The sequence below is a fragment of the Chaetodon trifascialis genome, chromosome 23 (assembly GCF_039877785.1).
Source record: "Chaetodon trifascialis isolate fChaTrf1 chromosome 23, fChaTrf1.hap1, whole genome shotgun sequence".
NCBI lineage: Eukaryota > Metazoa > Chordata > Actinopteri > Chaetodontiformes > Chaetodontidae > Chaetodon > Chaetodon trifascialis.
Genome location: NC_092078.1, coordinates 13911699 through 13938648, shown reverse-complemented (window position 1 = coordinate 13938648; position 26950 = coordinate 13911699). Strand labels below are relative to the sequence as shown.

Below are 26950 nucleotides of genomic sequence, written 5' to 3'. Positions count from 1 at the left end.
TGCTGTGGTATCACTATAAAATTCATTTAATATGCTATTTGGCGCTTGAAATACCCCTGTGATATTATCCCTCAATGATTAACATGGTTAACCTCCTATACGGATTAGCCAGGCAGAAATAGAGAATTACACGCTCTCTGAGTTGAAAGGATAAACTATATATGATGGATGGAGAGATGGAGGGGACAGCTGAGGTAAGGATGGATGCCTGAGGTGGTTGGTTGAATGGTGAGGGATAGCGGAAAGGAAAAGATGCAGGGTGGAGGGATGGATGAGGGGAGGAGGTGGAAAAAAATGGCGAGTATCCCTTTAACGTCCTCTGACGTCACGCTGATGCAGATGTGCCCGGCTGGATGCAAGAGGAGGAGAGGAAGAGAGGGATGCCGAAAAATGAAACTCCTCAGCACTAATTTTTCACATCCCTCTGCGGGAGAAGATGGAGACCAGCCAACAGTAACCTCTGTACAAAAGGAGCGGAGCAATACGCATTTCCGCCGTTGAGTGAATGTGAGTCCGCTGTCATCGCGACAGAAACTGCGGTAAACGCGTCACATTTTTTAGTATAGAAGCGACCATATTGAGGTCAGAGGAAAGCGTTGCCAGGGCGACCGGCTTGCTAGGGAGGACACTGCGGCGCGCGTCACTCGCCGGGAACGAGCGTGCGTACTCGCGACGGTGGCACGTGCGCGCGTGTGCGACTGCTAGCTGAGGCGGTCACGGCATCCACACAGCGGCAGCAGCGGCAGCAGCGGCAACATCTTCGCACAAGACTACCGGACGACCGCGCAGCCTGTGTCCGCCGTTAACGAGACGAGTTAAAGCAAGCCGAGGCTTCCACCGTGACTTGGACCGGTGCTCGGCGGTGTCGGAGTTCTTCCGGAGGGGATTTATTGAGGGTTTATCGACGACGTCCCCAAAAAACGCTCAAAAACTGAGTAGCTGCGACCATTGGTCAACACAGGTGACACTTACCCGGCTGTCAGATCCACCGAAATCCTGCAGACACGTCCGGGTGTTTTTGGGGTTGTTTTGTCGTATCACGGCGTCGAGAAAAGACATTCTTCCTGAGGCAAACCGGACTGTCAGAAGAGAAATTAATTCACATACTGCCGTGCTGGAGAAGACGGGGACCGAGCCGAGCCGAGCCGAGCCTGCTCGCTCAGATGGGGAATCATACTAAATCCTGCTGTATGTGGTGTGTAATGCAGTAGAGCAGCTTTATTTTTGGTATTCAGCCTCCACAGTCATTGTCTCCAGTCATGAAGTCCCACCTGCCTGCCCGGCTGCATTGAACGTGGTAGTGCTGTCGGGGGGGCATTTTCGAAGGTGGTGTTTTTGTGTTTTGTGTGTTGGTTTTTTTTTTTTTTTTTTGTATTTTTTTTTTTTTAGAAACATGCACTTTTTGCTCGCCTGACATTTACTGCTGCCGGAGGAAGGTTTAGTGAAGAGGACAAGGAGGAGAAGGACGAAATCTCAGGAAACAAAAAAACAAAAAAACAGTGGGAATCTGGCCCCCTACCAGCACCAGTGGATCACACATTAACAGGTAGGCTGAGGTGTTCATGCTCTGTGCTAATTTCAGCTCAAGAGATGAGTGAGATCCCAAAATATGTTCAATGGATGATGTTTTATTTTCATTTTAATTAGCATTTTTAATTGAGCGCTTGTGTGTATGCAGGAAGGTTGTCTTTGACACCTAAAGTGGGGGAAAAAAAGAAAAAAAAATGAGCACCTGAATAGTAAATTGGGCCTAAAATTGCTGTTTCTTTCTGTGCAACTATTTGTTATTTTTGATCATGTGTTGCTTCCATGTCATTTCAAATTTTTGGAAAATGAGTGATGATGCATATGTTGCCCACTGAACAAAATGCAAAACATGTCTGGAATGAATGGCAGCTTGCATTTGATCAGATCTTTGGCCGGTCTGCTGGAGCGTGTTTTTTGTATGTTGTATGCGTGCTTGTTGCAAATGATTGGTGCTTCTTGCAGACGAGCTGCTGCTCCTTCACAACAGAGAAGATGTATCCTCTTTACCAATAATGAGGACTTGGACTCTGAGCTCCTCTGGTGGAATGAGAGAAACAGAGGCAGCTATTCACTCGGCCTGATCTCATTTCTCTGTCCTCATAACATGCAGAATTTGTAGCTTATTAATCAGAGTGCTTCACTGATCATCAGTGCTGGATCAGTCACCGCGCATATGGCAATCATTGTGATTTCTTTCATTGTGCATAGTCTGGAATAAGAGTGAAATGAATTGGAATGGAGAGGAGATTTTGCCAGCAAACCACCCTGTGTTGCAAACAGATGATTGAAATGATGCACACACGCACTCACAAAAGTCCCCCTTCAACAGTTAAACAATCCTTCAACTTAATTTGGGCATATGGTTATGAGGTCTTTGTACTCAAAGGACCCAGGAAACGCCATGACCATGAGAACATATTCCCGTAAACGCTCCCCTCCACACACACACAAATAGATGCACACACACAGCATGAAGAATGGGGCGCATTTATATGCTGTGGCTGGTGTTGTGGGGCATTCGGATCAGCAGGGCCTGCTAGATGATAGAATTCAGCAGGGACAAGAAGACCTCTGTTCTTATCTGCGGCGACGAGAAGGGGAAAGCAGCTCCGCTCGGCTCAGCTCGGCCTCTCTCCTTGGTTTAAGCAGCTAGCCTGCCCGCACAGCAGATAGGGACATCTCCTCTGTGCAGAGAAAGCATTTTAATGGAGCTGGGGCAGGGGGAGATGTGCGACTGTCCTTGTGCTAAATAGATGTTGTCAGGAAGGAGTTGTTATTTATCTCCATGGTGGCTCGCGTGAAACTTTGAAGACCTGTGGAGATGTTTAAGGGGTGAATATAAAGGTAGTGCACTAATGTAGTGTGTAGAGTGATTGCAGGTATTTGTGTGTGTGAGAGAAACGTGGATGCATTGATTGGTTGAAAAAAAAAAGGAATTTCTGCAGCAGTGCAATACAGCATATTCTCTCTATTCTTTTGGGGTCAGTGGCTGATTTACAATAAGCTTACAAAACCACAAGACGGGTTGCCTTTGCAAGGCCTGCGCACTACTTCATGTGCGTGAGCAAGAATTTGTACTTTTTTTTGTGTGTTTTTGTGCGTGTCCAAAGCCGAATGCATGCAGGGCTCCTGAAAACACTGCTCAGCCATCCATCTCCTGCATGGTGCAGCAAAGCCTGAGGCAGATGGGCCCGAAGCGTTCAAAGCGTCTTGTCGGGTAGATTGATGGCTCCTAGTGTGTGTCGCTAGGCAGTCAGCAGATGCTGGCTAGTGTTGTGACAGGGTGGGTTGAAATAGCCATCACCATCACGCGCATTCACACCTTCACAGTCCTTAAAACCCCTACCTTTCTGTTTACTGCTGCTAATTTTATCCCTCACTGTTTATTTTTGCTGCGGATAAATCAGTGACATCAGGTCCCCCGGTGCGCTGGGATGTTTTCTGACTGTGAAGATGACAGCGCTTGCTGCTAATTTTAGGTGAGAGATGTCATCTGTGTAAAAAAAAAAAAATCTTCAGCGTGGCAATATTCAACATGGCAGCTGACATGTTGACTGGAGAACTGGAGACTCATCTGATGAATGCTGGTGAAATTAAATCTTTGTTTAAGCAAAGTTGAAATGAATTAGTAAAGCCGAGGCTGGCTGAACACACGAGTCCTCGGAGAGGCACCGTCGTTCGTATCTGAGGAAGGAAACAAGACCAGTTAAGGCTTTGAAGGTGCAGATATGTGTTTTCAGGACTGCTGGCATTATGTTGTTCGCCCAACAGCAAAAATTTGTCAACCACTTGTCAGCTAACTTGAAGGTTGCAAACAGTGCAGTGTGTGGTAATTGATGGGACATTGAATAATTGTGGGGACCTGTTTGTACATTTGAAGGATCTGTTTGGAAAAAGCAACAGAGAGCAGACGTACACATCTTTAATGAACACCTTATTTATGCAGCTAACAGAGAAATGGGACCACTCGAGTCTGAGTGGATGTCAGTATTTCGGCAGAATCTGCAACATGTACCTGTTGCTCTGATCTCATCTGTGTTAAGCTCGACCGAACCCTGTTTTTCTGGTCTTCTCCAGTAGAAAATGAAGCTGATTAGATGGAATAGCTCCACAACGGATGCTCTTTTCTTTATAGCAAAGCTTGGTAATTGACAGCAAGCTGTTCACAATATGCCTCTCCTTTTCCCTTGAGCTCTGGTCTTCAACATGTGTAGGCTACCACTTTCCACCCATGAAATAAATCAGATTTTTGGGCTCCTCGCCAGAGATGGCATGATTTTGTAAGACTGCATATACTCTGCACGACTCCTTCCTTCATTGCCGTCGTTCCTCATTCGCGTATTCATTTGTTTCTCCTCTCCATCCATTTGTGGCCGACTCATTCGTTTGGTTCAAATGGAGCCTGTCTGGTTTTTTTTTTTGTGTGAGGAGTGTGTGTCGTTGCTATGGCAGCATCTTTTTGGAAGGATAAGCCTCGCAAAGATTTTAAACCCGAAGCTTTTGTTTTGTTTTTTACCGGGTTTGTAAGTCGTGCGCTCCAGCATGTGTCTACGTCTATTAAAGCTGCAAAATTAATCAAAAAGCATCCGACATCGCCATATCGACTGCTGCGACGTCTGAATTGCTGGAGGCTGCGTTTTTTCCCTTTATGATAAAGTCCGTGAATCCAGTTCTCTGGTGCTGTGCAGAATCCCGACATGAAATCGTTACGGCCAAATATTTTATTACATTGAAAACGAGCAAACCTAAGCATTAGCATGTCTTATTTACTGTCAAGTTTTTGCAGCTGGAGAAAAAAGCATGTGGGAAAGTTGGATATCCCTTTTTTGTAATATACGGTTCTTGCGTACGTGGTGGTGGAGGCTATTAATCTGCCAATTTTCTTTGAGAGTTATTGAAAGAGGAAAGGTAAAAGATAATATTATATTGTTGAGGATTGTTCTCTGAGACAAGTGCCTCCATCTTCCCTGCCAGCCTGTCTGTTTTGTTGCAGTTCTCTTATAGTGCTGGTCTCCCACAGTCCCTCCACAGTGGCACATCTCTCTCCTTTGTCTGAGCCTGTTGAATGAGATCTTTGCTCTCTGGGGTGCAAGATGGAGACGAGGGGTTAGAGCCATTACTTGCCTCAGCTCCATTCTTCCTCTGACTTTCTCTCTGCCTCAGTCTTCTTTTCTCTATATTATGTTATATTGTTTCTGCCTCTTGTGTCTCTCGCTCACACACTCTCCAAACATTTCTCCCACCGTCTCCTCCATTTGTCTTCAAACCCCCATGTCGTCCGTCAACCTGAGGCAAACGCCGCTGTAGTGTCCTCAGTGGGCTCATTAAGGTTAGATCAAGGTCGAACACTCTCTGACACATTTTGGTGGAAAAAAACCTGATTCTTTGCTTCTTGAATATCCAGCCAACAGCAGCAGCAACCTTCACATCACCGCCCTCCCAATCTCCTGCTAGAACCAGGCTGATCACCAGCCAAGATCAATGGACATTTTCTCCTCTTTTCTTCAAAGAGATAAAAGCCGAAGGAGGTCACAGAGACAGTGAGAAACCACCCAGAACACACCCATCAGCCAGCTCCAAACTGCTAGCTCCCCTCTGGAGTTTGACAGCGCGGGAGGTTGGATACAGCTCCACTTTCCGTCTGACAATAGAAAACCTGCAAAGATTAAAACTGCCGTTGAGTGATTTCTGAACAAATAATTCCATTAATAAGAGAGGTGCAAGGCTACAATGGGATTTCATGCTCCTGCGTCGCAGAGCCTGGTCCTGAATAGAAAGCATGACATAGATTTGATGGAATCAACAGCACTGGAGTCAGCAACAGCCAGGATTAAATACATCCTGCTTTCTGGCCAATCAGATTGACTGACAGTTGGAATCCACGCTGCTCTGAGCAGTGCAGCTCATCCCTCTGGCAAACTGTCTGACTTCCCTGTGTTTCTCTGGTGCATCCATGGGAATTCTACCTGCGTGCTTTGTTTTTGTCCTTAATACCCCTCTGCAATCCTTTTCATAGTCCAGGGATTTTATACACAAATCTCACCACAGCATAACTTTGGAGATTAATGTGTTTATGAAAAATCCTTTTTTTCAGGTCCTGTGTTATTCATTGCAGTCTTGTGCCGTCTCTCACACACACACAATGCAGTGCATCTCTTAAGCAAACACTACGCTACATTTCGCCACCAATGGGGATGTGGAAAAATTGAGTGAGTTATGGTATTGACAACATCTCAAGGTCAGGACTAGCCACATCCTCGCAAGTACTCCACAGTAAACCCTCAGCATCACAAACAAGCCGCGGGTCAATGGGTCTGGAGACAGGCAGGTAGGCAGGCTGCTATTCCTGCCCTCTTACCCCAGACACATACAGAGACAGGAGGAGAGAATGTGCTGTGAAAGTCAAGTGACCACGGATGTCACAAGAAATCGAAAAGAGCGGAGATAGCGAGCTGAAAAGCAAACAGGAGGGGGTTCCAGAAAAGCAAGCTGTGAATGGTACAACAGGTAGAGAGAACGGGGGAGGAATGCCACAACGTTACAACACCACCATCTCTATTTTGCACTCCTAACATCTGCTATATGCTACCTCATCCCTGCTGTTGCACGCACATTAGTATGGGCTGACACACCACCACACATATTAGTATGAGCTGTCAGCCGAGGCCCTAACAGCTAGCTAGGGAAAGACCAGTTGAATGGTAATGCTGGCAACGGAAGCAGCAGTAGTAGTGGCTGTGTTGGGCAACATGCTGAAGTGTTATCACTGTGGCTGCACTGTATAATGATGAGGGTTGCTATAAATCACACATATTTCTCTCTTGTGCTGGCACACACACTGAGCACCGGCCTCAGTCAGTCAAACATAATGAACCTCCGTGGCGGTGGCAGCATAGCCAGTGGCTGTCCCGTAGTACAGGCGAGGCCGTTTTCCATTTGATGCCCATCTGTTGACATAAGTGACGGTGGGTCACACTGGTTGGGTTTGAGGCATGGCCAGAGCTAATGGCAGCACTTGAGGATGCAGAGGTACCAGTCGCTGCTGTCGGTCTCCCAGGGGCTACTGCCTGGAGGAGCTCCGGATGAGCTGTTTTCAGCAACATAGGCACTACCTACTCAACCGTTTAGACATTTATTGGTAAGTAGGGGATGTGTGTGCGTGCAGGCCTGCGTGTACTGTTGCTTCAACCTTTCTCTTAGAATTGAGGCTCAGCCCCTCCACCTCAGAACAAATGAACCATTTCAAGTGCTTCCGTGTGCCGTCTAACTCCGGTTGATGCATTGTTAGGCTGCTGGGCTTTAGCTGTCGCAATGGCGGATGCTAATGAAAAGAATAAGCCTGTTCTTATATAGTGAATTAGGATGTCTCTTCCTTGACAGGCCCTTGCTAGATTCTGGTTTTGTGTGTGTGTGTGTGTGTGTGTGTGTGTGTGTGTGTGTGTGTGTGTGTGTGTGTGTGTGTGTGTGTGTGTGTGTGTGTGTGTGTGTGTGTGTGTGTGTGTGTGTGTGTGCTGGTTAGGAACGAAGGCAGTGGCACGACAGTGATGAATGAGCACCAGAATGGCAGCGTTACACTTTCGCGCTCGATGATGCCAAGCAGGCAATGATAGTCCCTGTTATTGTCACAATCAGCAAATAAAACACTAACCCCGAGGATGAACAGGGACGCGCACACATGTTCACATGAAGATATACACACCAGGGAAAGGTTCTGCCTTTGTGCACAAGCTCAAGACCAAACGCCTGAAAACCTTTGGCATGCCTTTCTGCTTTGATGTGCTTTAACCACAGGCACTTTCTTTTTGTTTTCTCTTAATATTTAAGGATGCAGCGTGTGTATCCTCCATCCTTCATAGAAAACAATGTGTGTTGGTTAAATCATTCATCTGTGGCTCTTCACACTGTCTCTCAAGGCTGAGGCAATTCTTCTGCTGACAAATGGTAGCAGGAAAGAGAGGCTAAATTCCAATCTGTGTGGATCACTCCTGGGCCAAACAGCCTACATGAACACAGTTTTGTAGACTATACTTGCACAGGTAGGCAGCTCACAGCACTCAGGAACATTAATGTCAGTGTTCTGACTCGTACCGAACTTTATGGAGTGCACTTATCTGCTACCCCGAGGCTACAGTATCTTGAATCGCATATCGTGAAAATGACTCATCTTCCCTGTGCAGTGCCCTTCATGCGTCCCCTCAGTGTCTGGAAATTACCAAAGGTGTGAGAAAGAAGTGTAAGGAACAAGGATGCAAATTTTGTGGGGACACATTTAAGATTTTAGGAGTGTGAGGAAGGAATATAGCAGATTAGAAATACAAGTATGAGAATGTAAAGGTAAAAGACACAGCAGTGTCTGTATGGGTGGCATGTAAAGAGGGGAACAGCTCACCATAGAGGAAGAAAGATAGGGTCTTGGCACCTTAATTACCCAGGGGAAAGGGAGCGTAACCTTGATCACATGCTACTGCTAACAACTAATGACTGATGAGATTGCTTTGCTGGGCTACATGTTAGCTTGTATTACTTTTCGACGGTGGAACATGGTGGGGTGGGAGTGTTTCTGCAAAAGCGAAGACCTGGGAAGAAAGCAGCCAGAGCTCCCCTGATGCCTACATGAAACGATCCCTTCCCATTTGCGTTTAAACTCCAGGGACTTGGAAAGGAGAAGGGGAAGAGGAGAAGGGGGCGGCGATTGAGAAGGCTGCGAGTCAGCAGGATTTCCTGGCGCTGTTTTTTTTTTTTTTTTTTCTACTGCCTCTTTCTCTCTCTCTCCTTTTGTGGGCAATAAACACATTTCAAAGGATGAGCTCTATCCCTCTCCCCGGAAAACGTGCTTCACATTCTGGAAGACGGAGCAGCCGCGAGGGTGTGCGTTGTGTAAGCCCGGTTGATGTGTATGCGTGTGCTTGACACGTGTGGTTCTCCTTTCACGATTTTGTTGACAAGTAGATATCTGAATTGATTTTCCAAAGGTCTCTGAAAGACTGCCCCATGGATTGTGCTCTTGACATCTTATTTTGCAAGACTTTGACAAATCTGAAGAGGTGGAGTAGTATTGATTCAAGTAGGCGAGCCAATAGTTCATAATCATCTCCAGCATGAAGAGATTCCCATCAGAGAGTTATTGGGAGGTCCCAGTCAATTTAATTAAGCACACAAGCGAATTTGGCTCCCACAGCTGGCGCCACATCCTACCTCTCCCGTTGTCACCCTCCTAACCTCCACCCATTTGCCCTTCCATCTCCTCCCCCTTTCTTCTTTGCTACTGGCTACTCAGGCCAGCCCCTGCCCTCTCCATTTTCTCCTCTCTTCACTTAATTAACCCATTGATCAGGATGCTCATAAATTAGTCCTCTGGAGAGGCCCTCATAGAGCACTCTTCCCCTTCTCTCACACTCCTCACACAGAGCCATTTCCATTGGCTGCACTGTTACAAACAAGGTCCCTGGGCCACCCTAAGCCTCAGTTGTGTCATCTTCTGAGGCCCAATGTATTTTTCAAAATTTCGGTCGATTCAGCTGAATTTACAATGGGTAGCAAAAGCTGGAGAGCTCGGAAAGAGGAATTAAGACAAGTGGGGAGCAGGGAGTTGGGTGGAGGTCAATGCTGCTCTTGTACAACCCCTCAATTCATTAGACTCACATAGCTCAACCTTTTCATAGCACCCCCCTCCCCCCGTGTCTGTAAATGTTTTCCACTTCCTTCCGCCTCTCTCTCTTGCTCTCTGTCTGACCTGTTCTCCAGAGCAGGGTGCTGGGTGCCTCCTCGGAGATTTGCCCAATTAGGAGGATCTCAGAAATCATTATGGAAGCCGCTTCTCAGCATCATCTTGCCTGTTTCTTCCATTTCTGTCCTGGCTGTGTACTCTTTTTCCTGTTTGCATCCTTGTACCCCTTAAACAAGTTTGCCCTGTCTTCATCCTTTGCCACAACCCCTTTCATTGTTTGTCAGTATCACTTACCGTACCTTCTTTCTTCCATGTTTCTCCCTAAATCTGCTGACTGTCATCCTTTTGGCAGCGCTCGCTACACTCCCTCTGGACATAAATCATCTTCGCCCATACCTGCCTTCGCACCGCAATGTTTTATCCGTGTCTTGCCCCATGGTGTGTCAGACCCATCGCCCGTTGTCGAGTTTTCATCCTTACCTAATGTGTTTTTAGGGGTGCTAAATGGATCTGAACCAGGAACATATGTATCTATGGTCCAATTCAGGGTGGGTGTATATTTCTGTTTAAAGGCTTGGCTCACTGGTACGTGATTCATTTATATCCCAAGGTCTCCTGCTGGGGCCACAGCCAGGGACCAGAAGCTATGTGTGCGCTTGTGCAAGTCTGTTAAATATAGATTGCTTTCGCAAACTGCATAGGGGAATGCATATTGAAGAGAAATGTTTTCTGTTAAGAGCATAGCAACAAGAACTTTGTCACAATAAAGCTCACTTCGCCTGGGTGGCTCAGAGGAAATACACTTATCCACCACACCACCGTAGTGAGCGGGGTTTGCTCCTCGGCTGTGGTGTTTCCACCAACGCAGGGTGCTTCATCAACGGCTTTTACAGGTACCAACTGGGAGGCAAGCCAGACAGGAGCCATGTCTTTGCTTAGTGGCTCCACAAGTGCCTGTGAGGAGTGGGATAAGGCCTTGTAATGTCAACCTTGGGGCTCATCATGCCCGTTTTGGCCAGGCTCTTGACTTGCTGCTGAAAAGACTAAAAGATGTGAACCCACTCTAGACCATCAGAGGGCGTAAGAAGTGACAATGGCACCCGTGTCTTAGCCATTATAGGTGTGTACGGAGAGTGAGAAAGATGGCAGAAGCAGCTGTCTTATAGATGAGTTTTGTGGCTTCAGTGTTGCTACACAACCGTTTTGCATGTTTGTTGTTTTAGAGACTCCTTGTAACCTTGGCACACGGTACTTCTGTCTGAAAGGATACCTCTTACAATAGTAATAAACCCATACAGGAGCTAGCGCCATCCCTTGTGGCTTTCTGCAAATAAAAAGGAGGCAAAGACAGTGAAGATTCAAAGGTACAGAATGCCTGCAGGGCGAAGAAGAGCTGAACATGCCCAGGGTTGTGGTGAATGGAGTCTTTTCTGCTCATGTGGTGGCCCACTGTTGCTAAGGCTTGAGGGAAAAGATTTTACAGAAGATGCTATTGCTAATAGTCATGTGTGACTTCAGAGATCCAGCTCATGGGGTCTGCCATGGGGATATCTGTCTATCTATATATCCATCTTTTTGTCTGTGTAATGGGAATTTTGTTTTCATAGAGGCAGGGGCAAGATATCTAAATGTGTATATGAATTTGTTTTTCGACTATTAGGAGGAGGCACAGCAGTGGCTTTTATCGCCTGATGTTAATATCTGGGGGACTTTGAGAGTTCTGTGGTGATGGGTTGTCCTCTTTGCTGTCTGACCATATTGTGTTGTATATTTCAAGACTTTTGACTTGTATATGCCTAAGTGGCTCTCATGGCTCAGCCCGTCATGCACACACAAGGACACACACATGCAGGTTTACTAGCCCCAGGCATATTTCACTGTAACTGTCACTGCAGCATAAGAGTAAATATATTTTAAGGAATAATCTGATCTGCCAAGTGCCCTCTCTAGCTTGTGAGTCTTTTCTGTACAACAGTTATAATGCTATTACATTTGCTCATGACAAAGCCAGACTTCAAGGTCAGTCACGACAGACAGAGATTTGGAGTCAGAGCTGAGCAGAGAACAAGTTAAACATTGTGGTTTTACGCATTAGAGTAAAATAGTTCCCAAGGGTTCTACAAGTCAAGGTCAGTGATAACACTATCACATAGAGCTGGGTGGGAGAGGAGGGGGTGCGGTATTAAACAGAGCCCCAACGTCATCCCTGGAGTGGTAGAGTATACAGAGATTAGCATACCTGTCAGTCCTTCAGTCAGCATGTTTATATGCATAATGTTCTACTGTATAAAGAGTGTTATGTACAATTATTATTTACTAGGACATTGTTTGAAAGCTTCATCCTATCAACATCCAGCATTCTCATCACCTGTGTCATCTCAGTTTCCATGGAAATACAATGTTTGACATATTCTCCAATGCACAGCTCTGCAGACGTACGAATGCCGGGGCTGTAATGATGCAGGTGCTCCTCCCAGACCTTTCAGCACCTTTAGTCTGGAATGTAACTTAGCAGTGTGGACACGGAGTCGTGGATCAGATAGATCTGGATATGGATCTTGAAAAATGTGCGTGATAAGAATATAGTGTATTAACCAACACGGCATTGAGAGACTGTTTATGTATCACTGGAGAGTTAATGGAAAGAAATCTTCCCTGTAAAGGCAACATACTGAACCATGACCTTTCTTACACAACATACGTATTGAGTCTTGAAGATATAGAGCTTATCTGAAAGACCTTCTTTCAGATGTGAGCTATGGAGTACCGACTTCATGATGCATAATTCTTTAAAAACCCTCCCCTTCCACCTACTGTACCTTAATCCCCACCATTATCCTCAACCTGGAAGCGGTGAAGTGGTGGTAAATTATGACTTGCAGTCAGTCATCATCATAAAGCTCCGTTCAACCGACTGCAGCCTCGAAACCCCAGCTGTAAGTACCCAGGATCCAGGGGGAAGGGCCTTTTCATTGCAGTCTCATATCTCTGTAGTTCTCTTTCCCCCTAAATATTTCAGAGTATCCATCTTCAAAGCATTTGAGAACACCTAGTTAAGTAGCATTTGATATTTATTTTACCTTTGTTCATGGTTTATTTAGTTTGATCTATAGCATGAGTGAATTTCATTTCTTTTGTAGCTTTGAAATTTTATATCAAATTTACTGTACATCAGCCAAAATGGTAGTTTAAGAGTTCAGGTAGGATTTGGCCTCTACCACCTCACTGCTGCCAGCACACAAAATCGAAAACAACACCCACTGTATTGTGTTATTGCAAACTGATGCACGATGGGTACGGACCCTGGCACAAAGCAGGGATCATCATTCACTTGGCTGTCCACGTCTGTGATGGACTATCTTGGGCAGCGCAGGACTGTTGTCGGCTTTTTGCGTCCCATTATGAAGGACAAGCGAAGCACCATCCACATATAAACAGGTTCCCTGCGTTGAGAAAAACAGGAAAGTATCTCAGAGGAGACAAAATGCATAAAGAAGGAAGAAAAAGGACGATTGGATTTCAAATTTGAGCCATGCAATTTGAATTTGTGTACATGTATTTATCTGTCAATACTCTGTAACTTCCATACTACACACACATTCTCCTGCACATTGTAATGTCACGCTCACACACACTTCCAACATACAAAGTCCATGTATAGACTCGGCATTTCCTCGAGGTTCTTTCCTGCCTTTTATTGAACACGCACACACACGCGCGCAGCCGTGTGCGCACAGAATTGCATCATTCAAGATCATTTGGGAATTTATGCAAAAGTAATGCACAGTGAATGTATGCAGACACACCAGGCATGCTCACACACAGACTGCACATTGAACTCACTCAAGCATGAACAATACTTTTTTCTTTAAGCATTATGTGATCAAATTACCATACACACTGCAATGCATGCCACATACACTCACCATAAGCACTCATACTTGTACAAACACACATCCTGCACCCTCTACAGATAGCGCTCGCCACATACGCAAACCTCTTCTCAATGGCTTCGAAGTGAAGTGTTGCATCTGTTTATCGCTTTGTGGCATAAATGTCACATCAATGGCTGGCTTTATGATCTCTTGCGTGAGGCACACTGACAAGTTCACAGGCATTACGCCTCGGTACCTTTGTCGTCAAGGAGAATATTAGGTTTCTTCTGAAAGGTCGCCCTAAGTACCCCGTTCTATCAAAACACATAAATCAGAGCTTCTACCTGATGTGAGGTGAAGTGTGATAACACAGCCTTAACACGAGTTACTTCAGGTTGTCTGTGTGCATGGCTGTCTTTACTGCTATCACCCCTGAATCTCTCTGCCTCTGTGTGGCTGCATGATTATAAATACTATTAATACTCAGAATTATACCATGGTCTGGGTGAATACTCGATTCTGATTGGCTGCAGGGTGTCTGTTAAAAGTGTTATAGGACACCTATAAAAAAGTTCCGGTCAAATAGCCTGATTGTTCTAAATTATTGCGCTGGCTCAAATGCTAGTTGGTAACCGTGGCAACAGAAACTCAGAACATACATTAATATACGTTATTTCACAGTTTATTTATCACAATGTGTCCTACAACACTTTTTAACGGACACCCTGCAGCCAGTCAGAATTGAGTATTCACCCAGATATTTCTTGCAATAAAAACAATTTCGGAAACTATCTGTGGACTTTGATTCTTTGAAACAAAATTTCGCATCATCCTCTGGATACACACAAGCGGTAAGAGGTGCACTTGCCCTCTGAAATAATACTTTGTATCACGTAACTTAACGTTAAGCAATCATCTCACTTCCCTCCACTGATTGGGCCTAATATAACAGCCGCGGCCGACCGAGCTGCAGGTTCTGTGGCCAGAGCCGGTTACCTTGGCAACGCGTCACAACGAGAGATATTAAATAGTCCACTCAGCCGCTTCTTGTGAAAAACTTTACGATTTTAATGGTAAAAACAACATTAACATATTAATAATTGATTTAATATTTATTTCTTTCGTAAGTGACCATGGTATAAGCGGGATAATGCCCGAGGAGGTGTCCATTATCAGAAATGAATGGACTTTGTGGAAGCCTCCGCGTCGTCCATTCATTTCTGATAATGGACACCTTGTCAGGCATTATCCCTTACTTATTGTATACTTGTTTGCAATGCAATTTTATTGGGTATAAAAGAACTTGTATGTCTCAGTAGCCGTCCAACAAAAGACTGTCCTCACCAAAAAATGACAGCATTGGCCTGCTTTGTTTCTGCTTTGGCTTCTTTACCCATGATAACTGTCTTTCTCTAACCTTAACCAAGTCGCTAATGCGCATACAGGCATACACACTCACAGTCTCTTCCTAACTTCCCAGTCCATTTTGCCTCGTCCTCCTTCGTGCTGGCTGCTAGTATCTGTGTGGTCTCCACTTACAGTTATGTAAGGCCCCAGACCAAGCAGGTGTTGCTGAGAGATTGTGTTTTTCAAGCTATTTCTGGGCACAGGTGGACACGGACAGTCAAAGCAACACATCAGCGCTCCCCAGACGATCCTGCCATTCGGGAGCCCAGATGTTTCAGCTCTGGCAGTAATAGACCTGTGTGTGTATGTGTGCACATACAAGCGCGTGTAGGCGCATTTGTCTTCCAAGCGCTTCACACTGATGCTGCAGAAAAATCACAAGCGCAAGGCAGCAAAATAATATGATTGTATCTGCAGACGTGCTCTTGCAAATACATCTATCTTGCATTTAAAGACTGTGGTGACATGAGTTTAATAGCCTCAGGCTGGATATCTACCTTTTTGCAGGATAGAAATTTTGCTCCGCAATGCCACACAACATACATGCTTCTGAACTGCGGTGTAGGGCAGATAAATATCCTACAGGCTCCATGTTTATCTGCAGGTAAATGCCATGCTGAGCATTCTCTGTGATAGTCGCACTCAGCCGATAAGTCACAAAATGCGATCTAGAGCGCGGTTGAGCCTTGGCGATGAGACATCCGGGCTGTATGTGCATACGTGTGTGTACATTTGGCACATGAATGGCATGTGATGCAGAGATAAGAGCCTTATTTCAATGATGGGGTTGGCTTTTAGAGAGCGCCGCATAGACTGAACGATGCTGCGACTCCAGTAAAGGATTATCCCATTACTGAGACCTGGACATTAGCACTCAGTCGCTCACCTCAGGGAATGACAGGCGGACAGAAAGGGAGAGAAAAGGGAAGGATGTGAGGAAAAACAAGATGGAGAGGGCTGGCTGAATGAGGAAGAAATGGAAGAGAAAAGTGAAAGTGATGGAAAAGGGAATGAGAGGGAGGGAGCATAAAAGGAAGGGTTGAAAGAGCAGGGATGAAGTGAGAGGCTGAGCTTTGCTGCATGGATAGAAATAGAAAAGGGGCAAGAAGAAGCAGCAGCAGCAAGAGAAGCCAAGACATTACAAGGAGGGGGAGAGAGGAGAAGAGGAAAGCTGGAACACTAGATAAAAGCCGATGATGAAGATTTGATAGTGTGGCTGTGAAAGAGATAGAGAGTGCATTAGGGAACAAAACCATGAATGATGCATCAAAGAAAGGACTGTTTGAGTTATTGGGGCTTGGGCTGGGAGTGAGGGTGGAGGGGGTCGCCTGAAAAGAGAATTTTATAAGACGGCGAAAGAAAGGCGATTGGCAACAAAAGAGAAATGGAGGATTACCGCGGATGGCAGTGAGACGAAGAAAAGATGGAACGAAGGTGAAATATGTGAGATTAGAGGCAAAAGAGAGGAGTTGTTCCTGGACCAGTGAGACAGGGAAGAGAGGATGAATGAAGAAGGTGATGTGCAAGTGACCAGAAAAGGAGAGCTACAGGGGGAAAGAAAGTGGAGAATATGGCTACAGAGAAAGCGATGGAAATGCTGATGAAAACAGAGGACGGGTCATTATTCTGTCAACCTCTTTCCCCTGTGGATTGATCCAGTGATCTGGCTCTCCTACACACACACACACACGGCGGGCAAAAGACGTTGAACCTGCATTGATTTGATTGGGGTCCTGTCTGGTCCTGCGTTGGCTTGATGTTTACGAGCTCTGTGTGCAGCGCACACAATGTGGTTTACAGCCTGACTCTCAGCATCGCCCTTGAGTGTCTTCCATATTGCACAACACAGCCTTCTATCAGCCGTGCCGAATCTATAAATTTAGGCCTCTTATTTTGTACAACTGACAAATAGCAGAGCTGAATGTAAATCAACAGTCAGACAAACATGAGATTATTGATATGTTTTATGGGGTCACTTTCACAAGTAGGACCTGGCCACAGCTATAAAACTCTTTGTTAACTATATCATGAAGCTGTCTCATTGAAATGGGGCAAAAAAGGCTTTTGGATATTAAAATTCAGTTATGGTCATGGCACAGGTGGCAGACAATGCTTATGCGCTGTTAGTACAACAGTAATCACTCAGAACAACCATTAAGAATCCCCTGTAGGCCAGTAATATTGAGCATGAAATGATGGGTGGCACTGGGCTTGGCTACCTTTTGCAATATCACGAGCATCATTTTGTTTTAAATGTCCGCTCTTGTATAAGCACCTTGGATTGCATCTGAAGAGCTACTTTGTTGCCTGAAACCTTTCCAAGAACATCTCAATGTGTGGTAGCATCAGAGTAAGACGGAGTGTGTTGGTACAAGCTGTTTGGCAAATGGCTTTAAAGGTTACAAATGCACACTGATGTTTGTTGTTTTGATTCGGATTTGAGTGGGTTCTGCCTCTGTCAGATATAGCCAGCAGGTAAAGCGCACAGCCTGCTGTTGCTGTTCGACAGCAGAAAGCGAATGCAGGAACACAAACCGAGAGGGGATGAAATAACGTCTAACGTCTCTGTTGATGTCTTTTTAAATTAAAGTATTAAAACCTGCCACCCAAACATGAGTGGGAGTTAGGTGACTTGAACAGTCGCGGAGCACGGAGACAATTAGTGTCAAACACTGAATAGCAGTGAGTGATCCCATTGTATTCAAAGAAGAGGCAATAAACTTCAAAGAAGCTGTAATTAGATATATTTGCAGTCAAATAGATTTCATCATCATACTGTGACTATGATAAAATATGTTAAATTGGGACTTTGATCATCGTGCTTTCTCTTACATTTTTTAGAGATGAACAGGCGCTTTTTAAACATGTTGCCAGCCAGATTCCAAAAGAAAGAAGAAGAAGAAGAGGAAGAAGAAGAAGAAGAAGAAAAAGAAGAAGACAGTGTACTTTATTTATCACAACATTACATGCACACACTACATGCACACGCCATGCTTCTTGTGAAATGAATTCTCCGCATTTGGACCATCTTGGTCCGTCGTTCCTCCGTGGCAGACCAGGAGCGCTGGGCTGCCAGTCGACAACGGCGCCCGGGGACCCCTCCTTTTTTCGTCACCATTGGTCAGGTGGTGATCTTCTTGCATGTTTTTAGTGGGGGTTATTTAAGGAGGACCCCCAGGGAGAACATGCAAACTCCACACAGCATGAGCAGGCACTGAAGGCATGGTGGAGGACACACCCACAGCTCCCACAGTGGGATTCGAAGTGGGACCTTCTAGCTGTGAGGCGACAGTGTTACCACTTGTGCCACCGTGCCACCCATGCCACCCACCCAAAGAGTTGGGATGCTGCGATGTAGAGCGTAAATCAAAACAAAGTGATCCTGAGCCTGTGTGGTCATATCCTTCATACAGTCATGTGTTCACAGAGTAGTGAACCTCGCTGGGGTGGTCCAAACAGGTGTTTTGGTTTTAATGTCCACGTGGGCCGGACTGTAGACTGTAACCTGCAGGTCTGCTGTGCCGGCTCATGATGTATACGTTCAGGTCAAAGGGTGCGGGATGACAAAGAGTACACGCCAGATGTCAGCCTGGTGATAATACTGCATGTTCAACTGCGCACATGTATTTGTGCAAGAGCGGTAATAGCTCTCACATGAAAACACACATGTGTCATCTGCTCAGTTCAGCGACTGCCAAGAAGGATGCTGTTATATGCCCCCTATCCGCCTCTCCTGATTCTCTGGAAAAATGACAGAGCTTAATTTGTCTCTAAATTATCGCTCCCAGCTGAGCATGTCAGCCAGTTGAGAATTTGTCATTTTATGCCCACGGAGGCAGCGAGAGGGATGGGCCGGGCCAGTGGAGAGGGAGATGATGATGCGAGGAAACCGTCGGCCAATGGGGTTCAGCCAATTAGAGTCATTACTCGTGCCAGTGGATCAGTTAAGCCATCCAAGGGACCACATAGTGGGCTGTCTCTCGAGCCCTGCTGGTCACAAAACAATTGTATTGTGCCAGGTTGAGATTGACTGGTGAGTGACAAGAGGGATGAAGTGAAAGAGAAGTGCATGTTGAAGACATGAGTGTCACACACACTCTGAACACAAACCACTATCCCGGCAATGATTTCTTTTTTTAAATACCCAGAGGCACATGGCCATTTCGACAGCTTATAACTTTATAGCTGGAGCAATAATATGTTTAGTTCTACAGTCCTACAAAATATTTGATGTATTGTTTAATCTACTAATTTCCCAGACGGCAATCTAAACATTTAAACAGAAGAGAAAATGGAAAAGAAGAAGAAGAAGAAGAAGAAGGGAGAAACTGTGTTACAGGCGAGTGAAATCGCTCCTTCTTTTGGTGCATCCACACGTTTAATGGAGAGAAACTATCGTGAGATTGCGGCGTAACAGCAAATGTTGCAAAGTGAGTAGGTAATGTAAATGTTATCAAAAAATAAATAGAGGCATCAAGTGGAGTGCATGTGCAGAATGTGAAAGGCCACATTGAATGCATTAAGAGAGCGCTTCCCCTTTTCTACCAAAGTGGAACACATTGAATGTGGAGCGCTTTTATGATAACACACACTGCTCTTTATTATACTGATGGTGGGGGAACTGCAGGCATTTTGATTTCAGTGTAGTGAAACAGCAGGTTGCACAGACTGTAGTTTTTGGACATCAGGTCTGGAAGCATAGTGTTGCCATTATTTGAACACCAAAGCTTGATTGTCGCACGCTGCCATCTTGGAAATTAGACGCTGCAGTATGGTGCTGTCCTGTAAATAGGAATAAGGCGTGAAGGAATAATAAGATGCTTTTGTGTGAATTTCTGTCATTCCTCACCTTAAGAATAGCTTTAACTGTCTAATGAATTGGCACACACAAAAAAGAAATAGGTACATTATGGTCCATCTCATCAGGTGGGCCTGCTTCTTCATTACACTTTTATTATCCCTGATATTAATTGTCCTGTTTCTTTACGAGCTGCAAGGCTCTTTGTGGCTCTGCTCTATTAAAGTAATTGGGCAGTGTGCTTTTTTTATGAGTTTTGGATGAGCCGACTCCGCTGGGTCATTGCCATTGCGGCGCCTGGGAGACCAAATGCTGGTCGCTCCAACAATAACCTCCCAATCGATCACCGAGCTTTGGGCTCCAGAGAACTCTGGAGGAGGCGGTTATATGAGGGAAAAAAACACACAGGAACTTGAATTGAGGACACGAAAAAGCAACAAAAAAAGAGAAGCAAACTGCGCGTCCTCTTCTTGGCAGTATCCATGTGCATGCATATGTTTGACTTTGAAACATATTTGGTGTCTGATTAAAAACAGGCCTCATAAAACAGATGTCTCCACACTGCGGTGTGGTGACTGGAGTGCCCTCCTGGAGGCCCAAATGGAACCAGCTCTGCCAGTCTTCATTAACTGAAGCTGAGCTCTGTGGCGCACAGCTCTAGCAACAGACTCTCACTGAGAGAGGTACTGGGAGGCTCTGGAGGGTGCGTCGACACGCATATCCAGGCGCCGTGTACCAACAGACACAGGAAACCTCATGAATTCGGTCCACAGTGGAAGGGATGCATAGACACACTTAAGGTGAGGCATAAACACACACACACTCTTACCTCTTCATGCCAAACCTGTCAGCCTACAAGTGGTTTAGAAAAGAGTTAGAGAGCCTCGGAGTCAAGATTCCCCTGGTTGATTAGGAAGTAGCAGGCATTTACCTCCTCGTGTAAAGATGATAATGACAACTCCAGCAGCCCCTCGGCCACAGCGGACTGGTGCTGAGGACCCGTGAAGAGGAGCTGGAGTGGCTGGTGGGCAGAGGTTTGGCTCTTCAGGTTGAAGGGCGCTTAGCAGCACCAGTGGTGAACTTATTGTTTAACAAGCTGTGGGTTGTCCAGGGCGCTCCTGGGAATAGTGAAGCACGGAGAGAGAGCGAAGACTGAGGGCAATTAAATATTAGTGGGTGTACGCTAATGCTTCTCACTCTGAGTGCATTTTGGCTCTCTGTAATTGTAGCTGAAAGCTTGTACACAGCCAGAACAGGCAACTTCATCCAGTACCTTAGAAATAAGTTATGTAAAGTAAAGGAAATTTTCCTCCAGATTTCTTTGTTTTACCATTTTAAGAGTTGTAAGTTAACTGAAAACGGGGTCTTGCAACATTTTTCCATTGACATTTTTCTTAATTCCACCGACAGAGCTCTGATTGGCTCAGTTGTTTTTGCAGCCAGGGAAGCTGCAGCCTATAATAAGCACGATGCCAGATCTCTTTGAAACACGCCTTAATTTTGTAGAGTGACAACTTGATATATATATGTGCAATTCAGTATGGTTTAATTCAACTGCATATATTTTAACTTTTTTTCATAATGAAAGTGTGATTAAAACAAATAATTTCCTCCATTTTGATTTCAATTATCGAATCAGAAATGCCCCAGAAAATTCTGTCTCCTGCTACAGGAGCCGCAGTAAACAAAGGCTGCGTGAGGCACTGGATGACTTTTTGGCGAGTCCCCAAAGAGGAGGATTTTTTTTGTTTGTTTTTTTTCACGAAAATGCTGCAAACTGGATACTGTTTACCTCAGCTCTAGGATTAGTGTCATCCTTCTGAATTTGGTATTTCCTTGTAAATAAAACAGTGCATGGCTTCATTAGCTGGAAGGAGCTGTGGCCGGTAGGAAGAAGCATTAGTCTGCGGTTGCGTTTGAGTGCAGCCAATCTCTGACTCTATTATCGATTTTTACACCCCGAATAGAGAATACTGTCTATGTATTTTAACTACTTTTCATAAAAAACAATGATGTATTTCCATATTGTGCATGTAATCCTTGTATAAAAGTAGGTGACACTTCTTGTCCCAAAAGATAGACAGACTTAATATAGGCTAAGAGCTTAGTACGAAATGCCACAGCCCTCCTTCATGTCTCTCCTCTCTTGTGACAGGCACCTTTTCCCTCCTCTCCTCTGGATGACTCTCTTATTTTGCCAGCCCTCTTTCTCCCGCCCGGCTTCCATTTCTCCTGACTCGGCATCTCCCGGCCAGATATTACCAATAGTGCCTGTGTCAGAGCGCAGTGTGGGACCGAGATAAGCAGATATTAGCCGGCCTTGCCATCAGCAGAGCGGACCCGGGGGTGGGGGGGTGGGGTGGGGACAGGCTGGTGCAGAGCTTGGCTGGGCATCAGTAGGCACTGAAGGGCAGACGCTGGCGAGGACAGCCGGGACCTGCTTCTGCCAACAAAGGTTTGGGAGGAAATTGATTACATGTCATACTGGGGCTCCGGTAATCTGATTTCAGAAAAAAAAAAACAATATCACACATATGCAAAAGTAATCGGACTAGAAAGAGGAATCTTAACTAAACACAAGCGCAGCCTTTGTCCCGCACAGTGAATTTCGTTGACTTTAGCTTCAGATGTAATTTGCTTTCCAATCGTAATTGAGTTCGGTGATTAAGTGATTTTCAAAAACAGAGGACAAGTGCCAAAGCCTGTGTGAGGGTGGACTGAGTGGAGCTCTGGTTGTTAAGTTTGATGGTTTGTTTGAGAGTTATTTTTAGTGGCGTACACGAAACAAACATTGGATCGTTGGCCACCTGATTTTGACCTAATTTTAGGGTAGTCATCTCAACCAAAACAGTGAAGTTGCTGGCAGTAAAACCCAAACAGTGAGCTGACAGGCACTAAAATGCTCCATAGAGCTGAGAGGAACTGCAGGGCTGGGTGATAATTATCACTGCAAATGAAATATACTTATAGCAGCTTTAAAGAATTGTATCCAAGATATGCATGGGTTGGAACATTTTTCTATTTTCTATTCTATTCCTGGTTTTTTACCTTTACATACTTTCCTCAGACCAGCACATCTGTCTTCTTTAATCTGGAAAACATGTTGATTTATGTGCACGGGATATTGAAGAATCACATGTTTCATTCTGAGATTTGCGGGCCCATATGAACTGCTCATTCAAAATAAGAACTTAATCAGAACAAGAACAACTTGCTGGAGTACGCTATGCATGTAAACACACTCATCACTCTTCCTCAAGTCGGCACTGGTGGATGAAATAGCCCTGGAGAGCTGTGGTCAGCTGGCAGGGAGCCACTCTGAGTGGCACCGTGTTGCTCTGCAGCTCCTTCACGACTCTGCCCCTCCATCTCTGCCTGTCCTCAGCCCCCCCCCATCAGTTGTATGTTCAATCCAAAAAGTCTCAAATGGAAAGGCTGATTATTCCAGTGAGACTATTGACTCATCAGCACACACACGCACCATAAAAATAAATACACATACTGACTCACAGATATGCACACATACAGACACACACACACACACACACACACACACACACACACACACACACGGCATGGTGACACATAGAGAAAAATGCACAAAGGCCACTGTCAGACATAGACACACAGGTAGACACACACACACACACACACACACACACACACACACGTTTAATTTAAATCACCACTGCACCCGCATACGTCCCAACACTCCACTTTTAATAGACCTCTGCCTCTTTATGGCTTTCCGCCTCCTAAACCCATCAATCCTCTCCCTCTCTCTCTCTCTCTCTCTCCCTCTCTCTCTCCTCTCTCTCTCTCTCTCTCTCTCTCTCTCTCTCTCTCTCTCTCTCTCTCTCTCTCTCTCTCTCTCTCTCTCTCTCTCTCTCTCTCTCCCTCCCTATCTGATTGGAGCTGTGACGCAACCTCCCTCTCTCATCCAGCTTCTGTCCTGTCCTGCTTTATCTCTCTCCTTTTTCTGACTGACTGCAATCATTTTGTCTTTTTGTTTTACCCTCTGTTCGCCCCCCCCCCCCCCCCCCCCCCCCCCCGTTCTTTGCGTCGTCTTTGCCCTCTCCCCACCACTTGCTACCCACTTGCTCTCCCTCCCTTTTTCACTCTGCCGCTAAGAAGGCTGGAGCCAATGCAGCACTGCATGTGGAGAGGGATTAGATAAAAAAGAGAGAGAAGAGGAGAGAGATGAGTGGAAAGTGAGTCAGAGAAAAGAGACCAAGGACAGCAAACAGAAGGAGACAGATCGACTCAGAGGCTGTAAATAAGTGTTGGGGAGGGAGGGATGGATGGATTGAACAAGGACGGATGCTGCGTGACTCGTGGAGCAGTAAAGATGTTGGCTTGAATCGGATCTCAGCTGATCAAATATCCTCATATTTATCCCATTATTTCCCCAAGTAACCACCGAACATTTAGCAAATCATGCACAGAACAGGTATACACAGCAGCATCCATGCAGAGTGGTGGTCAATGCAGCAATATGTCCCCTGATGTGTGATGTCATCAGAAATGCAATGCATGTTACAAGCTGGGTTATCATGTACAGTATGAAATTATGTTAAACTTACTTAAATAGGAGGAAGTCATGACATGGGATGACCTGGAAATAGTGCATGTTTTGTGTTTCTCTTAGATGAATTCATTATCAACACTGTAAATGAATCAACTAATCATTTCATCTCTGATCAGAGGAGATTGAATTAGCTCGATCTGCATAAAGTTGATGCTAATATGTGAAAATCCATGTTTAAAGCATGAATACGCAACTTTTGAAAGATAGTATGCAGTAAATAAATAAAGACTTCTCCTGTTACAAATAAAAAGCACCATTTCTCAGGTGTATTCCTCTCAGCACTAGCAGCACCTGGTCTGGTCTGACTGGTGGCTTATGGAGGCTAATGTTATCTTAGCAAACTTAAGATAGATACAGCAGCAGTTTAAGTGTGTTTACAGTCAATTTCCTGACTATTCTTGCAATACATTTGAGCATTTACCATTATCTTGTAATTGTTATATTTGGCCACAATGGCTGGTAGACGTTCTTTAAAGTTACAGTTACATTTGCATATAATAATAATCTGTCTTGTTTCGATATTAGCGACATTTGAAGAAAATAATAAGCATACTTGCAAATGTTCAGAGTAGCCGTTTTGAAGGAACCCTTCATTATGCGGCTGTAATGAAGTTTGACAGAGCTCAGGTCCAGAGGGCTGCAGTGTCTCACCCTGTTGGACAGAGCTGAAATTAGCTGTGAGCAAATTAATGGAAAAGGGATGGTAGGGTGGTGCTGCAGAGAGGCGGCGTTGGCTGGCTCAGGTGGCGTGGATGGCAGGGGTCCTGGGTTCAGAAGCAGCAGGCCCTGACCAATACATTACCACACCTGCACCCTGCCTCCCACATCCCACCTCCTCGCTCTGCTAAACAACTCCCAAACCAATAATCACACTCCCTCTCACAGCTCCTCGATAACAATTACTCCCAGTCTCAGCCCACTCTCCGCTTGTTTTGTCATCCATGCCATTAGGCTCCTTGTAACCGCTCAGCTCCTCCGTTTCTCCATCTCTCCTTCTCTATTAACTCAGGCCGCTTGCTCCATAACTTGATATGACCTTGTGTGAAAAGACACAAATATTGAAAGTCTCCATTCTCCAGGTGAGCAAATAAATAAATAATAAATTAGCTTCATGAATATTTAACTTGAATTAATCCACCACCTGTGATGTCATGCACGTGTTTGATTTTTTTTCTTCCTCATTAGGCAACGGCAGTGTGAATCTGTCGGTTGGTCCCCCACTTCGGGCCAGACTTAGACTTTTTCTCCAGGGCAAACACGAGGCTGACATTTTTCCCCCTTAACATTCATCTCGCTCCATCACCAGGTAGAATTTCTCACTTTGTTTTATGACCACTCATCAAATAATCACATTCCCCATCAGCCTGCTAAGTTTAGCACGCTAGCACGTTAATCTAAGATGATGTAAACACACTTGCAAAACATCAGCACGCTAGCATTGTCATTGTGGGCATGCTGATATTAGCCTTCAGCTCAAAGCACTGCTGTGCATACGAACAACCCCAAAAAGCAGCTAGCATAGCTGTCGCCTGTCAGTCACGTACCGGAGTTTTAAAAAAAGGTGGTGTTTGACCATTTTAGTGAATGAACCCACGCTCGTGCCTCCATGAGCCCAAAAGCAGCTGTGAAAAACTGGCTTGAGCGGGTTGGTGTAGGGGGAATATAATTTGAATTACTGTGTCACAAAAACCTGCCTGTCAAGCTGAATCACTCCGTCTCCCTTGTTCTCCCTCTGAGAGACTCCACACACACACACACACACACACACACACACACACACACACACACACACACACACACACACACACACACACACACACACACACACACACAAAACACACACACACACACACACACACACACACACACACACACACACACACACACACACAGACACACGTCCAGTCACATGGGGATGTTGAGGTGAACTGTGAGGCCTCAGTAATACCTGTGTGCACAGGGGTGTTTCAGTGGTGAGAGCCCTCCTCAGAATAATAAAGGGATGGACAGAGGTGAAGAGGAGAGGAAGAAGAGGGCAGGAGAGGAGGAGGAGGTAGAAGGAGGAGGGGGAAAAAGGACCTAAAAATAGCCCAGCCTTTCTCAAGACAGGCTTTTGCGAGGTCACGTTTGCTCCAAGCAAAAGATTTGAAGTCTCCTGGAATAATAGATTCACCATGCGCTCTTTTCTCTCCCAACATGGCTTTCTCCTTCACTACAAAGAGCCAGAGTCGAGCGAGGGGAAGAAACAGAATGCTTTGTCCATTTAGACACAAATGTTTCTCCTCCAAGTTTAATTCGAACCTCGTGATCGGGGAATACTCTCTGTCGTACTGACAGCATCATTTTGACAGTAATGAATAAAACGCTATGTGAGCGTTTCAGGAAGATCTTGTTTCAGTCACTATGATCCAAAAGCCTTCAGCTGTGCAGCCGCAGACTGTTTTTAGGTGACGGCTATCCTGCTTGCTGTAGTTCCAAATTGGATTTAAACAGGCTAGCACAGCACAACACAGCACAGCTCAAGCTAGCTAAGAACAGTGTGTAATAGTTATTTAAAGGGAATGCATGACCTGCAAAACACATCGAAC

The 26950-nt window shown here is 45.3% G+C and overlaps 1 protein-coding gene across 2 annotated transcripts in view; it reads left to right on the top strand.

Moving 5' to 3' along the window:
* Positions 1-696: 696 nt before the first annotated feature.
* nlgn2a (neuroligin 2a) overlaps positions 697-26950 on the top strand; it is a 159895-nt gene continuing 133641 nt past the window's right edge. For both annotated transcript variants that reach the window (XM_070992949.1, XM_070992948.1), the window contains exon 1: positions 697-1546. The gene's annotated coding sequence lies outside the window, so the exon portion shown is untranslated. The remainder of the gene's footprint in view (positions 1547-26950) is intronic.